This window comes from Triturus cristatus, chromosome 9 (genome assembly GCF_964204655.1).
Source record: "Triturus cristatus chromosome 9, aTriCri1.1, whole genome shotgun sequence".
In the NCBI taxonomy this organism is placed as follows: Eukaryota; Metazoa; Chordata; class Amphibia; order Caudata; family Salamandridae; genus Triturus; species Triturus cristatus.
Window position 1 is genome coordinate 1,286,238,847 of NC_140592.1, and position 18,272 is coordinate 1,286,257,118.

General features: G+C 49.8%; 1 pseudogene across 1 annotated transcript in view; it reads right to left on the reverse strand.

Moving 5' to 3' along the window:
- Positions 1-18,272, reverse strand: part of LOC146799783 (putative N-acetylated-alpha-linked acidic dipeptidase) — a 348,737-nt pseudogene that overhangs the window by 204,257 nt on the left and 126,208 nt on the right. Inside the window, exons 6-7 of the transcript XR_014968969.1 lie at positions 15,433-15,523; positions 10,024-10,119 (exon numbers count right to left, since the gene is read on the reverse strand). The product of XR_014968969.1 is annotated as a putative N-acetylated-alpha-linked acidic dipeptidase (transcript). The remainder of the gene's footprint in view (positions 1-10,023; positions 10,120-15,432; positions 15,524-18,272) is intronic.

The window sequence follows — 18,272 nt, forward strand, 5'->3', positions numbered from 1 at the left end:
GTTTATGGGAAGGATAAGGGCTGTAATGTTGGTCACGGGCTTCGGATCAGAGTTTATGGAAAGGATCAGGGCTGTAATGTTGGTCACGGGTTTGGATCAGAGTTTATGGGAAGGATAAGGGTTGTAATGTTGGTCACGGGCTTTGGATCAGAGTTTATGGGAAGGATCAGGGCTGTAATGTTGGTCACCGGCTTCGGATCAGAGTTTATGGGAAGGATAAGGGCTGTAATGTTGATAATGGGCTTTGGATCAGAGTTTATTGGAAGGATAAGGGCTGTAATGTGGGTCACCAGCTTCGGATCGGAAATATGGAAAAGATGAGACTGTAATGTTGGTCACCGGCTTCGGATCAGAATTTATGGAAAGGATGAGGTTGTAATGTTGGTCACCGGCTTCGGATCACAGTTTACGGAAAGGATAAGGGCTGTAATGTTGGTCACCAGCTTCGGATAGGAGTTTATGGAAAGGATGAGACTGTAATGTTGGTCACCGGCTTCGGATCAGAATTTATGGAAAGGATAAGGGCTTTAATGTTGGTCACCGGCTTCGGATCAGAGTTTATGGGAAGGATAAGGTCTGTAATGTTGGTCACCGGCTTCGGATCAGAGTTTATGGGAAGGATAAGGGCTGTAATGTTGGCCACGGGCTTTTGATCAGAGTTTATGGGAAAGGATAAAGGCTGTAATGTTGGTCACAGGCTTTGGATCAGAGTTTATGTGAAGGATCAGGCTGTAATGTTGGTCATGGGCTTTGGATCAGGGTTTATGGGAAGGATAAGGCTGTAATCTTGGTCACAGGCTTTGGATCAGAGTTTATGGAAAGGATAAGGGCTGTGATGTTGGTCACAGGCTTTGGATCAGAGTTTATGGAATGGATAAGGGCTGTAATGTTGGTCACAGGCTTTGGATCAGAATTTATGGGAAGGATCAGGGCTGTAATGTTGGTCACGGGCTTTGGATCAGAGTTTATGGGAAGGATAAGGCTGTAATGTTGGTCATGGGCATTGGATCAGAGTTTATGGGAAGGATAAGGCTGTAATGTTGGTCAAGGCTTTGGATCAGAGTATATGGAAAGGATAAGGGATGTAATGTTGGTCATGGGCTTCAGATCAGAGTTTATGGAAAGGATCAGGCTGTAATGCTGGTCTCCGGCTTCGGATCTGAGTTTATGGAAAGGATAAGGGCTGTAATGTTGGTCACGGGCTTTGGATCGGAGTTTATGGAAAGGATTAGGCTGTAATGTTAGTCACCGGCTTCGGATCTGAGTTTATGGAAAGGATAAGGCCTGTAATGTTGATCACGGGCTTCGGATCAGGGTTTATGGAAAGGATCAGGCTGTAATATTGGTCACGGGCTTCAAATAGGAGTTTATGGAAAGAATAAGGGCTGTAATGTTGGTCACCGGCTTCGAATCAGAGTTTATGGAAAGGATGAGGTTATAATGTTGGTCATGGGCTTTGGATCAGAGTTTATGGGAAGGATCAGGCTGTAATGTTGGTCACAGGCTTCGGATCGGAGTTTATGGAAAGAATGAGGCTGTAATGTTGGTCACCGCCTTCGGATCAGAGTTTATGGAAAGGATGAGGCTGTAATGTTAGTCACAGGCTTTAGATCAGAGTTTATGGAAAGGATAAGGGCTGTAATGTTGGCCACGAGCTTTTGACCACAGTTTTTGGAAAGGATAAGGGCTTTAATGTTGGCCACGGGCTTTTTGATCAGAGTTTATGGGAAGGATAAAGGCTGTAATGTTGGTCACCGGCTTTGCATCTGAGTTTATGTGAAGGAACAGGCTGTAATGTTGGTCATGGGCTTTGGATCAGAGTTTATGGAAAGGATAAGGGCTGTAATGTTGGTCATGGGCTTTGGATCAGAGTTTGTGGAAAGGTAAGGGCTGTAATGTTGGTCATGGGCTTTGGATCAGAGTTTATCAGAAGGATAAGGGCTGTAATGTTGGTCAAGGGCTTTGGATCGCAGTTTATGGAAAGGATCAGGCTGTAAGGTTGGTCATGGGCTTCGGATCAGAGTTTATAGAAAGGATCAGGCTGTAATGTTGGTCACAGGCTTTGAATCAGGGCTTTGGATCAGACTTTATGGAAAGGATAAGGGCTGTAATATTGGTCATGGGCTTTGGATCGGTGTTAATGAAAGGATAAGGGCTGTAATGTTGGTCACCGGCTTTGGATCGGGGTTTATGGGAAGGACAAGGGCAGTAATGTTGGTCACGGGCTTTGGATCAGAGTTTATGGAAAGGATGAGGCTTTAAAGTTGTTCACGGGCTTTGAATCAGAGTTTATGGAAAGGTAAGGGCTGTACTCTTGGTCACTGGCTTTTTATCGGAGTTTATGGAAAGGATCAGGCTGTAATGTTGGTCACCGGCTTTGAATCGGAGTTTATGGAATGGATACCGGCTGTAATGTTGGTCATGGGCTTTGGATTAGAGTTTATGGAACGGATAAGGCTGTAATGTTGGTCACGGGCTTTGAATCAGAGTTAATGGAAAGGATAAAGGCTGTAATGTCGCTCACGGGCTTTGGATCAGAGTTTATGAAACAGATCAGGCTGTAATGTAGGTCACCGGCTTCAGATCAGAGTTTATCTGAAGGATAAGGGCTGTAATGTTGGTCACGGGCTTTGGATCAGAGTTTATGGAAAGGATCAGGGCTGTAATGTTGGTCACCGGCTTCTGATCAGAGTTTATGGGAAGGATCTGGGCTGTAATGTTGGTCACGGGCTTCGGATCAGAGTTTATGAGAAGGATCTGGGCTGTAATGTTGGTCACGGGCTTTGGATCAGAGTTTATGGAAAGGATCAAGCTGTAATGTTGGTCATAGGCTTTGGATCAGAGTTTATGGCAAAGATAAGGCTGTAATGTTGGTCATGGGCTTTGGATCGGAGTTTATGGAAAGGATAAGGCTGTAATGTTGGTCACGGGCTTCAAATAGGAGTTTATGGAAAGAATAAGGGCTGTAATGTTGGTCACCGGCTTTGAATCAGAGTTTATGGAAAGGATGAGGCTGTAATGTTGGTCATGGGCTTTGGATCAGAGTTTATGGGAAGGATCAGGCTGTAATGTTGGTCACGGGCTTTGGATCGGAGTTTATGGAAAGGATAAGGGCTGTAATGTTGGTCACAGGCTTTGGATCAGAGTTGATGGGAAGGATCAGGGCTGGAATATTGGTCACCGGCTTCTGATCAGAGTTTATGGGAAGGATAATGGCTGTAATGTTGGTCACCGGCTTCAGATCAGAGTTTATGAGAAGGATCTGGGCAGTAATGTTGGTCACGGGCTTTGGATCAGAGTTTATGGAAAGGATCAAGCTGTAATGTTGGTCATAGGCTTTGGATCAGAGTTTATGGCAAGGATAAGGCTGTAATGTTAGTCATGGGCTTGGATCGGAGTTTATGGAAAGGATAAGGCTGTAATGTTGGGCATGGGCTTTGGATCGGCGTTTATGGGAAGGATAAGGCTGTAATGTTGGTCACCAGCTTCGGATCAGAGTTTATGGAAAGGATGAGGCTGTAATGTTGGTCACCGGCTTCAGTTCAGAGATTATGGAAAGGATAAGGGCTGTAATGCTGGTCAACGGCTTCAGATCAGAGTTTATGGGAAGAATAATGGCTGTAATGTCGGTCATGGGCTTTGGATCAGAGTTTATGGAAAGGATCGGGGCTGTAATGTTGGTCACCAGCTTCAGATCAGAGTTTATGGAAAGGATGAGGCTGTAATGTTGGTCACCGGCTTCGGTTCAGAGTTTATGGAAAGGATAAGGGCTGTAATGTTGGTCAACGGCTTCAGATCAGAGTTTATGGGAAGAATAATGGCTGTAATGTCGGTCATGGGCTTTGGATCAGAGTTTATGGGAAGGATCAAGCTGTAATGTTGGTCATGGGCTTTGGATCAGAGTTTATGGAAACGATCAGGGCTGTAATGTTGGTCATCAGCTTCAGATCAGAGTTTATGGAAAGAATAAGGGCTGTAATGTGGGTCATCGGCATCGGATCAGAGTTTATGGGAAGGATAAGGGCTGTAATGTTGGTCATGGGCTTTGGATCGGAGTTTATGGGAAGGATAAGGCTGTAATGATTGTCATGAGCTTTGGATCAGAGTTTATGGGAAGGATAAGGGCTGTAATGTTGGTCATGGGCTTTGGATCAGAGTTTATGGAAAGGATCAGGGCTGTAATGTTGGTCATCAGCTTCAGTTCAGAGTTTATGGAAAGGATAAGGGCTGTAATGTGGGTCACCGGCTTCGGATCAGAGTTTATGGGAAGGATAAGGGCTGTAATGTTGGTCACGGGATTTGGATCGGAGTTTATGGAAAGGATCAAGCTGTAATGTTGGTCACGGGCTTTGGATCGGAGTTTATGGAAAGGATCAGGCTGTAATGTTGGTCACAGGCTTTGGATCAGGGTTTATGGAAAGGATAAGGGCTGTAATGTTGGTCACCGGCTTTGGGGCAGAGTTTGTGGGGAGGATAAGGGCTGTAATGTCGGTCATGGGCTTTGGATCTGAGTTTATGGGAAGGATAAGGGTTGTAATATTGGTCATGGGCTTTGGGTCAGAGTTTATGGAAAGGATCAGGCTGTACTGTTGGTCACGGGCTTTGGGTCAGAGTTTATGAAACGGATAAGGGCTGTAATGTTGGCCACGGGCTTTGGATCAGAGTTTATGGGAAGGATCAGGCTGTAATGTTGGTCATGGGCTTTGGATCAGAGTTTATTGGAAGGATAAGGGCTGTAATGTTGGTCACTGGCTCCGGATCTGAGTTTATGGGAAGGATAAGGCTGTAGTGTTGCTCATCAGCTTCGGATCAGAGTTTATGGGAAGGATTAGGGCTGTAATGTGGGTCACCGGCTTCGGATCAGAGTTTATGGGAAGGATTGGGGCTGTATTGTGGGTCACCGGCTTCGGATCAGAGTTTATGGAAAGGATAAGGGCTGTAATGTTGGTAGCGGGCTTTGGATCAGAGTTTATGGAAAGGATCAGGCTATAATGTTGGTCACGGGCTTTGGATCAGAGTTTATGGAAAGGATAAGGGCTGCAATGTTGGCCACGGGCTTTTGATCAGAGTTTATGGGAAGGATAAAGGCTGTAATATTGGTCACAGGCTTTGGATCAGAGTTTATGGGAAGGATAAGGACTGTAATGTGGGTCACCGGCTTAGGATCCAAGTTCATGGGAAGGATAAGGGCTGTAATGTTGGTCATTGGCTTTGGATCAGAGTTTATGGAAAGGAGAAGGGCTGTAATGTTGGTCACCGGCTTTGGATCAGAGTTTATGGAAAGGATCAGGCTGTAATGTTGGTCACCGGCTTTGTAACAGAGTTTGTGGGGAGGATAAGGGCTGTAATGTTGGTCATTGGCTTTGGATCCAAGTTTTGGGGAAGGATAAGGGCTGTAATGTTGGTCACCGGCTTCGGATCCAAGTTTATGGGAAGGATAAGGGCTGTAATGTTGGTCATTGGCTTTGGATCAGAGTTTATGGAAAGGATAAGGGCTTTGCATCCAGGTACCTGCTGTGCTGCAGTGGTTCATGTGGAGATTTCAGTGACATCCTTGGAGGAAAGACAGACAAGACAGAAGTACCCCCACCAAGGCTACTCTTTAAATCTTTACAGAGCCCCTTTGCCAATCCCTGAGGTGACTTCCCACCGTTCCGTTTCACGGCTGGGAGATAAAGCTACTTCAGACTTAGTAACAGCCCAGCCCGGACAATGTGCTAGATCTGGGACGCTTCTGTGCTCTAAAGCTACTGATTGAAAGACACAAACAACACCTTGGTGGTCCCCTTTATGTTGGCAGTCCTGAATTGAGGTGAATCCTCATGTAAGTTCCTGGGAGAGTGAAATTTAAAAAATGTGTAGCGTAAATAAACCAAGAGTTACTAAACATGCTTTAAGTCGTGTCGAGGGTCCGCTGCAAAGGTTGCCTTGTCTCCTTTCTGTTGCGTACGTGGGTGTCAAACATCTATCAACGGGGTGCAAGCTGTGCTCAAACAGTGTTAACAAGTGTAAAAAAATGATAAAATAATGAGGTAATACTGTCACCAAATGTGGCTCATTACGCCACAATATTTGGCTTTTCTTGACGCACAATTTTTTCAACCCTGCCACATAATCTGGTCCGCCCCTGCTGTATAATGTCAGTGGCCCTGGCTATAGTGATCTAACCTTTTGCCTTATTGCACCTTCTCATAAAGGGACTGATCATAACTCAGGCCAGCAAAGGGCTTCCAGGGGTGATGCGATGTGGCATGATATACACACTGTGGAAATAATGCCAATGATCCAAAATGACCTCAGAGCTAAATAATTCAATGAACGGGTATATTTTAATATGGACGTCTCTAAAATGTTACCACAAACAAAATATGATTTTCAGATAAATGGACAATCTCTGTGTACATCACAGCACATACTTTATGCAGCTATATTAAAACAAACTATGTAACATTTTTAAGACAATATATCATCTGTTCTATGTGGTCGAAATTTCAAAATAGTGTTTATTTGCTTTGTACATTTCACTGCATAGGACTAGCTTCGATAAGGCCCTCTCTTGCAGTGAGAGGTCACTCAGCCGAGGATGTATGCACAGAAGCTGCCGAGCCTGTGGTCCTTCTAACTTCTGGACCCAAAGATGCATTACATACACATTCAGAAAGCACATGCTGCTTGCGTGCCACAAATAATGTACTATGTTATTTTATCAAGATATTTTCACACCCATTTGGTTTAATGAACGCATAACCAACCACATACAGGCTCCCACCACAAGCAGCCAAACATACAGCACATTCACAACAGACTCCAACGAATGACGGCCACCGAAACACCCACACCAGAATGGCCATGCTCCACACACATGCACAAAAAACCCCACGCATGAGCACTCGTGCATTGATATACTCACCCTCACTCATACTAGAGATATTCAAATGTTCACCATTCACACACAGAATCTAGAGCACTGCGAGCCCCTCCAGCTCTCAGTGCTTCTCTCCCCTCTCCTGAATCTGCCTAGAATAGATATATCACAATGACCGGTGAATGATGGAGACAGTTCGACTGCCTGCCATTGAACCCCAACAAGACTGAAGTCATGATCTTTGGGGTGAGCTCCTCTATTTCTGACTGAACCTTAGTGTCGCCAAGAACCTTAGTGTCGCCGTCGACTGTAAACTTGACATAACAGCCCAAGTCACAGGTGTCACTGACTCACGCTTCCAAACCCGGGAGATTCTGAGAAAGATGCTCAAATGGCTTTCAGTCAACACCCAGAAAACCGTCCCCCGCATCTTTGTTACCAGCAAAGTACACTACAAGAACACCTCTACACTGGAATCAACAAGCATCTCATTATGGGGCATATTATCAAGCATGGAGTTAAAATTATCGCCGCTTTAGCGGCAGAAAACTGCCACTAAAGCGTCGATAATGGGCTTGATAATATGCCGCAGAGAATTCCCATAGAAGCCCAAGTTGACACCAGAACATGGACTTCTATGGGAATTCTCAAGGGCATATTATCAAGACCATTATCGCTGCTTTAGCTGCAGTTTTCTGCCGCTAAAGCGGCGATAATTTTAACTCTGTTTCTTGATAATATGCCCCTAGGAGCGTGCAGAACATCTAGAACTGGGCTCCAAAAGGCCTAAAATCGCGTCAAAACGCACCCTGAAACTAGGCCCAAAACACCCCTTCCCCTCCATTGATTTTTTTCAAACCACTTGCAATCAAAACTAGACCTTCCCAACTCTGATCCCAGCTAAGCAAATCCACTCGGAACCACCTGCAACACCCTACCATCGAACCCCAAAAACATGCAAAACTCACGTTTAACATGGGCCTCTATGGCAGCGGTTTCCCTTCCTCGACATTGCCTAAAACACCCTTCCCATCACTCACCACTCACCAGTCACAGAAGCCCCGTTCCCCTCGAGCAACTGGAACCCCCTAAAAACCACTTCTCCACGCACCCCAACACCGCCCATTGGATAACATTGCAAACCGGGCCTTCACAGAAAATGCTCTTTTCAGCACTTCCACTGCTTCGATCATCTTCAAATTCACTGGGACACTAGTTTCCCTGATTCCCAACAATCTCAGCAAGAAAGAACAAAATCCATCCACTGGAACAAGTACGACTTTTCACCCAAACATCCCCACCCCCCAACCTACAAAAACACCCCAAAATCAGCCAAATCTGGCCAAAATCGAGCCAAACCACCCTGAAACCTGCCAGCTGCATTATGCACGAACCTGAAACGGGCCCTGAGCCCTAGACTCCGGGAACCCTCTTTCCTGTTCTACCCACACACAGCTCTGCCAATGCACCTCAGTCCTGTCTTACCCATACACAGCTCTGCCAATGCACCTCAGTCCTGTCCTACCCAGACCCAGCCCTGCCAATGCACATCAATCCTGTCCCACCCACACCCTGCTCTGCCAATGCACCTCAGTCCTGTGCTACGTACACACAGCTCTGCCAATGCACTTCAGTCCTGTCCTATCCACATGCAGCTCTGCCAATGCACCTCAGTCCTGTGCTACGTACACACAGCTCTGCCAATGCACTTCAGTCCTATCCTACCCACACACAGCTCTGCCAATGCACTTCAGTCCTGTCCTATCCACATGCAGCTCTGCCAATGCACCTCAGTCCTGTCCTACCCACACACAGCTCTGAAAATGCACCTCAGTCCTGTCCTACGCACACACAGCTCTGCCAATGCACCTCAGTCCTGTCTTACCCACTCACAGCTCTGAAAATGCACCTCAGTCCGGTTCTACCCACACACAGCTCTGTCAATGCACCTCAGTCCTGTCTTACCCACACACAGCTCTGCCAATGCACCTCAGTCCTGTCCTACCCAGACCCAGCCCTGCCAATGCACATCAGTCCTGTCCCACCCACACCCGGCTCTGCCAATCCACCTCAGTCCTCTCCTACCCACACACAGCTCGTCCAATGCACCTCTGTCCTGTGCTACGTACACACAGCTCTGCCAATGCACTTCAGTCCTGTCTTACCCACACACAGCTCTGCCAATGCACCTCAGTCCTGTCCTACCCAGACCCAGCCCTGCCAATGCACATCAGTCCTGTCCCACCCACACCCAGCTGTACCAATGCACCTCACTCCTGTCCCACCCACACACAGCTCTGCCAATGCACCTCAGTCCTGTACTACCCACACACAGCTCTGCCAATGCACTTCAGTCCTGTCCTACTCACACACAGCTATGCCAATGCACCTCAGTCCTGTCCCACGCACTCACAGCTCTCCCAATGCACCTCTTTCCTGTCCTATGCACACACAGCTCTGCCCGATGCACCTCAGTCCTGTCCTACTCACACACAGCTCTGCCAATGCACCTCAGTCCCGTCCTACCCACACACAGTTCTGTCCGATGCACCTCAGTCCTGTCCTACCCACACACAGCTCTGCCAATGCACCTCAGTCCTGTCCTACCCACACACAGCTCTGCCAATGTACCTCAGTCCTCTCCTACCCACACACAGCTCTGCCAATGCACCTCAGTCCTGTCCTACCCACACACAGTTCTGTCCGATGCACCTCAGTCCTGTCCTACCCACACAGCTCTGCCAATGCACCTCAGTCCTGTCCTACCCACACACAGCTCTGCCAATGTACCTCAGCCCTGTCCTACCTACACACAGCTCTGCCAATGCACCTCAGTCCTGTTCTATCCACACACAGCTTGGCCAATTCACCTCAGTCCTGTCCTACCCACACACAGCTCTGCCAATGCACCTCAGTCCTGTCCCACGCAAACACAGCTCTCCCAATGCACCTCTTTCCTGTCCTACCCACTGTAGGAGGCTGGCGTAGTATATGGTGCTCACTTATTTCAGTGTAGCACCCTGCACTAATCCAGACAACCTTTATGGTGATTTAGGAGGTCTTAGACAACCTTAGGAAGCTCTCTAAGTGGTAGCTGTGGAGAGCAGCCTTCAGGCAGTGTGGACGAAAGTGTTGGAGGAAGGTTAAAAATGTCTTACCTTTTTTCATGGGGTGAACTGAAGCCGGGCCCAATTCTGTAGGAGATGTTAAGTGCGCCTCGCCAGGAAGGGGGAACCGCCTCGCCTCCTATTTTACTAAATAAATAAAAAAATCAACCAGTTTTAAATAGATTACAATACTTCAGTTCTCCTCAGCACTGGACTGCTGCTGGCTGACCTTGAAGGACTGGAGGGGCTGATGCAAGAGGCACAGGAGGATGGACCTTTATTTTATTTATTTGAGAATGGTGTGTAGTGCAGACGTCACACCACTTTACAAAGGGCCAGGCGCTGAGGAGACCTCACTGCTGCGTACACATGCAGCATGAAGACAGGAGCAGAGTCCAGTACACATGTGAAAGGAATCATATATGTAACACTTGTCACAGTGAACAGAGCCCTAACTGCTCTACATGCGTCTCGCCACCTGTCCACACTGGAAGATAAGATCCGCTATAGAAAAACCGTGTGAGTCTGAGACTTATGTAGGATCTCACAGAACTACCCAGGTGATGATCAGCCACGTCCATGGGATCTGGTGTTTACTGTTACGAATGGTGCATATTCAGCGTTGCGCTTTTTGTGACGCTGTTAATGTGATTATTATCAGCTAAAGAACCTAGAAGGGCTGTGGGACGCATTGAGGGACAAGGCCTGAGGAAAAAAGTCTCTGCTGAGTCCCTGGGGATTTCCCTGTCTGTGAGACTCTTCGAAGACTTTAAACACAGCCTGACCCAGGTGGGCGACTGATGACACACGTCTGTAAACTAGAGTCCCTGTAGGTGAGAGGAAGGACTGTCCCACCACAAGTCAATCTGTCCACCCTCCAGCCAGAGAGCTTGGAGAGGAAGCCCTGACCTCCATCTCCTTCCACTCAAAGGGGTATATTCTCAAGAACGTGCGATAATCATCGCCAAAATAGGTTAACGCAATTTCATTTATCACCGTCTATCGCGGGAAAATAACTCTGTGTTAACATCGTATTCTCAACACGGCGGTAACATGCGATAGTTTCCTGAGAACGTGTCAAATGTCCGCGAAAACATTACCGGGACAGCGATAAAAATCAAAACCCGAATGCGTAAAGAGTGGCAATGGGTCCAACCGCGATGACAAAATCAGCAATAAGCTGTACCAGGCCTGCAATTCACACACGTCAGGCGGGAAAAATCACCATAAAAGCAGAAATAAAACACAAACAGAAACAAAACAACTGCGAAGCACAATGGAGGTAGCCGGAGCAGGAACAGACGATGACCAGAACCCCACAAGCCCCCCGGACGACCAGGCCGGGACCTCGGGGTCAGGGAAGGGATAGGACAAGAAGAAAAGGAAGACGAGGTTCAGTCCACAGGAAAACAGGATCCTGACAACGGAGGTGACAGAACACCATCAACTACTGTTCGTCACCTCCACTGTGTCATTGGCAACAGAAAATGGACTATGGCAGACCATCGTGGACAAGATGAATGCAGTCGGAGTGCTGAAGAGGACAATGGACGAGGTCAAGGGGCGCTGGAATGATGTGAAGCGCAAAACCAAGCCGAAACTCGGCAACAACCGGAAGGCAGCAATGCAGACTGGAGGTGGCAGACCAGCGCCACAGGAGGAGCTGGACGAGATGGACGAGATGGAGGAAATGGAGGAAACGGTGTCCACAGTCATCAGTGGGGAGAAGGTGGCAGGAGTTGGGGAACCAAACACTGCTCGACAGGAGCTGACACAATAGCAACAGGGTGAGTAATGACCAGGGACTGGGGGACGGGGGAGATGGGCACAATGGCACACATGCACAATTAAGCATAGCACAGCGCACACCCACAATGACTCTGGAGCATGTCCCTGATCCTCTTGTGTGAGAAGTTAGCTTCGTATATGCTGTCCACTAGTTATAGTGGGCACCTTTCACCAGTCCAAACAACCCCTTAACTGATGATAGGTTAAAGACAACCTTTATTGAAAGCTATCCCAGAGGTAGCTATGGAGAGCAGCCTTCAGGTTAAGTCTTGAAGGAATGTAAAGCAGCTTGTTTTATCAGTCTATAATCTCTTGAGTGACCAAATGAAAGGAGACCACACCAGGTATATATAAAATATATGTAGTTATTACTAAACACACCCCTCAAGTCTATTTATGAGGCTAGAGGCAAAAAACACATAAGTTACACTATAAATATAACAGTAAAGTAGCACAAATACACGTTAGGACCTAGCGTCGGACCAAACTGTGGAAATATGGATTTTTCTGGTCAGTTATGTCCCCTATCTTGGACCCCAACGGTTCTATGTGCATGTTACAAGTACATGTATGTTCCCTCCAGTTCCAGTTATGAAGACGCAAATACATGTGCGTCCACCGTCAACATGTCCTCTTTCAGATCCGCCATGAATGGGCTGGATATTCGATTCCTAAGTACGAAAGGCCACCGACTTTATATGGCTCAGTTACTCCATTTTGCAGTTCAGGCGAGTAGGCCCTGATTCTGCCATCAAGCCTTTCCCTGCTTTCTGCCTCTGAAAGCTCCAGTCTGAGCCTGCATCTGTGACCATGAACTTTGTCTCATTCCCTGCGCGGCTCACGGTGCCTGACATCAGCTTGCTGCCTGCCAAAAACTGTATTTCACTTTCAAAATTATCTGCTCCGCTCCCTGCCCAATGCATTCCTGTCTAGTAGTTTAAGTAAACATTCTTCCAGTTACCGAGCAAAGGCCCGGCTTCTCTGTCTTTATGCAAGTAATTCATAGCCCTATTATCATGGAAGACTTCTGCCCTCGCATCTAGTGTAGACACTTAGACGCTTGTACACGCACTAACAGTCAGTATAGTCAGTATAGAATAAGATTCTACTCTAAGAGACCTCTCTCTTGGATAACATAGTTCTTTAAACATAGGATGTTAGATATGATTTGGGATTAGGTTGACTTGACCCCCCAGACTTCTTGTCTCCACATGTAGAGCTAAATGTCAAGTCCCCTTCACCCCCTAGTTGCACGTCAATCATACGTCATGCTGCTACGCGCGCATTTCTGCCAAGTATTTCTGCTGACATTGCAAAATTCTTTCATGGAACCACCCTATTATGACATCATACCTGATGACGTTCTTTAATTACACCCAGTTACGCCCACTTTTGCTACGCATGTATGTTCTATCTCTACTATCAATCGTTACGCCTCTTGCATTTGCTTCACTGTAATGCCTATTGTATAAAAGTAATTACTTATCAATAAAGTATGTACTTCACTTCCTGAGCCTCCGTGGTGATGGAACCTGGAGTCCACGATTTCGAAATCGTCCATTGGAATAAAGCCCATTCCTAACCTCTAATATCACGGATTTTGCCTCTTATTTTACTGAGCTATTTTTATTATTTTTCTGTATCAAATTAAGTCCCGGTAATTAAATTATTTACCACATGAATGGCGCCCGAACAGGGACACTTTCTCATCTCACGCGCCGGTGGTGCGTTGCAGGCCCGGTCTCCTGCCACAGCTGGACGGACAACAACGCGTACCAGCAGGATTTCCTGTATCTCCCTCCGGTCAAGCGGGGGCGACTGAGGCTGCGATCAACACCCAGACCCAACCTGCGCAGATCCTCTGTGGAATAAGTGCGCCTATTGCCAGACGACCAGGCCTCCGGGCCCGTCCGTGCGCGGACGGGCGCAGACAGGCTGGACTCTGGCGTGACTCCGGCGATGCTCTGGCGAACCCGCCGCGCGTACCCGCTGCGCGTCAGCATGACCGTCTTAAGTACCGGTCTAGCGTCCTTATGACGACTAGACCGCTCCGCTGCTCAACCCTCACCCAAGATGTCCGCCGTTGTTACAATGCCAAGTACAGAGTGGTTTGAGATGGAGGTAAGGGCCCGCTCCAAACGCGGTGAACTCAAGTTTTTTAAAGTGCACGTATGCGGCGGTGGAATGACAGATAAAACAAGGGGCAAATAGCAAAATAAGCATCAAACACAAATAACAAAACGGGAGAGTCTAAAATATACTATAGTGCTCCAAGTGAGCGCGCTACGTTCTAAAATGTACTAAATGTGCTAAATTTGGCGTAGCACTGTGCTCTGACATTTTTTTGTAAATATGCCCCTCAGTCCTTTTAAACTTTAATTCCGTTTGGCAGACAAGACCTTTTTATTTGACTAAGATTATACAATGCACTTTTAGGGGCTTGCAAGCTGCCCCCGCCCTCCAATACTTTGTTATGGATGGATGGACTGGTGTTTATATAACATGCACTTTCCTAGAAATCATTGGAGCGCTGGACATTACTTGGGCGGGTAGGAGACAATCTACAAAACTGTGTACATCATGGGGGGATTACACAAACAGAGTTCTAGGTACATGATTTGCCCAGCATCACACAATGTTGTATCAAGCGCCATGCCATGATTTGAAACTGTCTCTCCAGCCCACTAGGTCCGCAGTTCCATCCACGAGGCCACATGTACTGACGTTATTTTACCATTAACATTTTCTTCAGTCCACTACAGCCCAGCACATAGGGCAGTGGGTCAGCCCACTTCAGCCATTGGCTATATTTATAGTGATTGACGACATTCTGTCCTTTCACAATGAGCACATCTGTACACAAAGTAGTTCCCTTCAGACCCAGAGATTACAATGGCAATGTATGCTTTTAGGAACAGAAATCTAGGGGCCGATTCACAGAACTAATCTGAGATAATATCCTAAACTAACTACTGTTGGTATTCACAGAAGGCATTTAGTAGTAGTAAAGTTAGGTATCCTAACTTTACTACCACTAAATGCCTTCTGTGAATACCAAAAGTAGTAAATTTAGGATTTTATCTCAGATTAGTTCTGTGAATCGGCCCCTAGATTACTGGCCTCTGTATTGTAGATTACTGGCGTCTGTACTCTAGATTATTCTTTTTTTTTTTTTCAGGAGTTTTATATAGCACAAACTTGACCCGAAGGTATCGGTTATCAGAGCGCTTTACAAGTGCACCAGTTGCGTTACATGAGCACCAGTTGCGTTACATGAGGACACATTCTTTTTTTTTAGGCACTGGGAGATTAAGTGATTTGCCCAGAATCACAGGATGTTGCGCGTCCTTGCCTAGACTCCAACCCGGTTCCCCAGATTTGAGGTCAACTGCCCTAGCCATTAGGCCAACTCCTCTCACCTCTGTACTCAAGATTACTGGCCTCTGTACTCTAGATTACTGGCCTCTGTACTCTAGATTACTGGCCTCTGTACTCTAGATTACTGGCCCCTGTACTCTAGATTACTGGCCTCTGTACTCTAGATTACTGGCCTCTGTACTCAAGATTACTGGCCTCTGTACTCTAGATTTCTGGATAGTGAATGGTACAATTTACATGGAAGTATTGGGGCATGAGTCGAGAAAGTGACTGAGCCCCTGAACTGAGACCTACCTCATGTATTTTACTGCGTCGTTGTAGCCAATCGGAGTCAAGGGAATAGAGGGTAATCGTAGATCCTTTTCATCCCAGAAGAAGGCTGAGTCTGAAAAAGAAACCGAATCCGTCTTTCAGGCATAAACATTAAGTGTGGATGGGGAGATTACAGGGAGGGCTGGATCAAGTACCGCCCCTAAGGGATCACACCCTCAGATCTCCCTTCATGGGATCCATTCCCAGGAGCAGTGAGCAGCAAGACCTCAAGGGACTGAGCATAGACACAGGGGGGCGGAGCGTGGACACGGGGGCTGAGCGTGGACACAGGGGGCCGAGCATGGACACAGGGGGCTGAGCGTGGACACTGGGGCGGAGCGTGGACACAGGGGGCTGAGCGTGGACACAGGGGGCTGAGCATGGACACAGGGGGCTGAGCGTGGACACAGGGGGCCGAGCGTGGACACAGAGGGCTGAGCATGGACACAGGGGGCTGAGCGTGGACACGGGGGGCTGAGCGTGGACACGGGGGCGGAGTGTGGCCACAGGGGGGCTGACCATGGACACAAGGGACTGAGCGTGGACATCAGGAGCTGAGCGTGGACACAGGGGGCTGAGCGTGGACACAGGAGGCCAAGCATGGACACAGGGGGCTGAGCATGGACACAGGGGGCTGAGCGAGGACACGGGGGGTGGAGTGTGGACATGGGGGCGGAGCGTGGACACAGGGGACTGAGGGTGGACACAGGGGACTGAGCGTGGACACAGGGGGCTGAGCATGGACACAGGGAGCTGAGCGTGGACACAGGGGGCTGAGCGTGGACACGGGGCAGAGCGTGGACACAGGGGGGCTGAGCGTGGACACAGGGGACTGAGCGTGGACAACGGGAGCTGAGCGTGGACACAGGGGGCTGAGCGTGGACACAGGGGGCCAAGCGTGGACACAGGGGGCTGAGCGTTAACACAGGGGGCTGTGCGAGGACACGGGGGTGGAGCGTGGACACGGGGGGCGGAGCGTGGACACAGGGGACTGAGGGTGGACATAGGGGACTGTACGTGGACCTCAGGGGGCTGAGCATGGACACAGGGGGCTGAGCGTGGACACGGGGGCTGAGCATGTCCTGGGGAGGGCTGAAAATGGACACAGGGGGCTGAGCATGGACACAGGGGGCCGAGCATGGACACAGGGGGCCGAGCATGGACACAGGGGGCTGAGCGTGGACACGGGGGCGGAGCGTGGACACAGGGGGCGGAGCGTGGACATAGCGGGCTGAGCATGGACACAAGGGGCTGAGCTTGGACACAGGGGGCTGAGCATGAACACAGGGGGCCGAGCATGGACACAGGGGGCAGAGCGTGGACACGGGGGGCTGAGCGTGGACACGGGGGCGGAGTGTGGACACAGGGGGCTGAGCGTGGACACAGGGGGGCTGAGCGTGGACACAGGGAGCTGAGCGTGGACACAGGGGGCTGAGCGTGGACACGGGGCAGAGCGTGGACACAGGGGGGCTGAGCGTGGACACAGGGGACTGAGCGTGGACATCGGGAGCTGAGCGTGGACACAGGGGGCTGAGCGTGGACACAGGGGGCCAAGCATGGACACAGGGGGCTGAGCGTGGACACGGGGGCTGAGCGTGGACACGGGGGCTGAGCATGTCCTGGGGAGGGCTGAAAATGGACACAGGGGGCTGAGCATGGACACAGGGGGCCGAGCATGGACACAGGGGGCGGAGCATGGACACAGGGGGCTGAGCGCGGACACGGGGGGCTGAGCGTGGACACGGGGGCGGAGCGTGGACACAGGGGGCTGAGCATGGACACAGGGGGCTGAGCGTGGACACAGGGGGCTGAGCATGGACACAGGGGGCAGAGCATGGACACAGGGGGCTGAGCGTGGACACGGGCGGCTGAGCGTGGACACGGGGGCAGAGCGTGGACACAGGGGGCTGAGCATGGACACACGGGGCTGATCATGGACACAGGGGGCTGAGCGTGGACACAGGGGGCTGAGCGTGAACACGGGGCAGAGCGTGGACACAGGGGGGCTGGGCGTGGACACAGGGGACTGAGCGTGGACATCGGGAGCTGAGCGTGGACACAGGGGGCTGAGCGTGGACACAGGGGGCTGAGAATGGACACAGGGGGCTGAGCGTTAACACAGGGGGCTGTGCGAGGTCACGGGGGTGGAGCATGGACACGGGGGCAGAGCGTGGACACAGGGGACTGAGGGTGGACACAGTGGACTGTACGTGGACCTCAGGGGGCTGAGCATGGACACAGGGGCCTGAGCGTGGACACGGGGGCTGAGCATGGACACGGGGGCAGAGCATGTCCTGGGGAGGGCTGAAAATGGACACAGGGGGCTGAGCATGGACACAGGGGACTGAGCGTGGACACAGGGGGCCGAGCATGGGCACATGGGGCCGAGCGTAGCCACAGGGGGCTGAGCGTGGACACTGGGTGCTAAACGTGGACACAGAGGGCTGAGCGTGGACCTCAGGGGGCTAAGCATGGACACAGGGGGCAGAGTATGGACGAGGGGGCTGAGCATGGACCCGGGGGCTGACTATGGAAACAGGGGGCTGAGCGTGGACACAGGGGGCTGAGCATGGACACAGGGGGCTGAGCATGGACACAGGGGTGTGAGCATGGACTGGGATGCTGAGCATGGACAAAGGGGGGCTGAACATGGCCTCAGGGGACTGAGCGTGGACACAGGGGGGTGATCCTGGACACAGGGGACTGAAGGTGGATTTAGTGGACTGAGCATGGACCTCAGGGGGCTGAGCATGGACACAGGAGGCTGAGCAAGGACACAGGGGGTCGAGCATGGACACAGGGGGCCGAGCATGGACACAGGG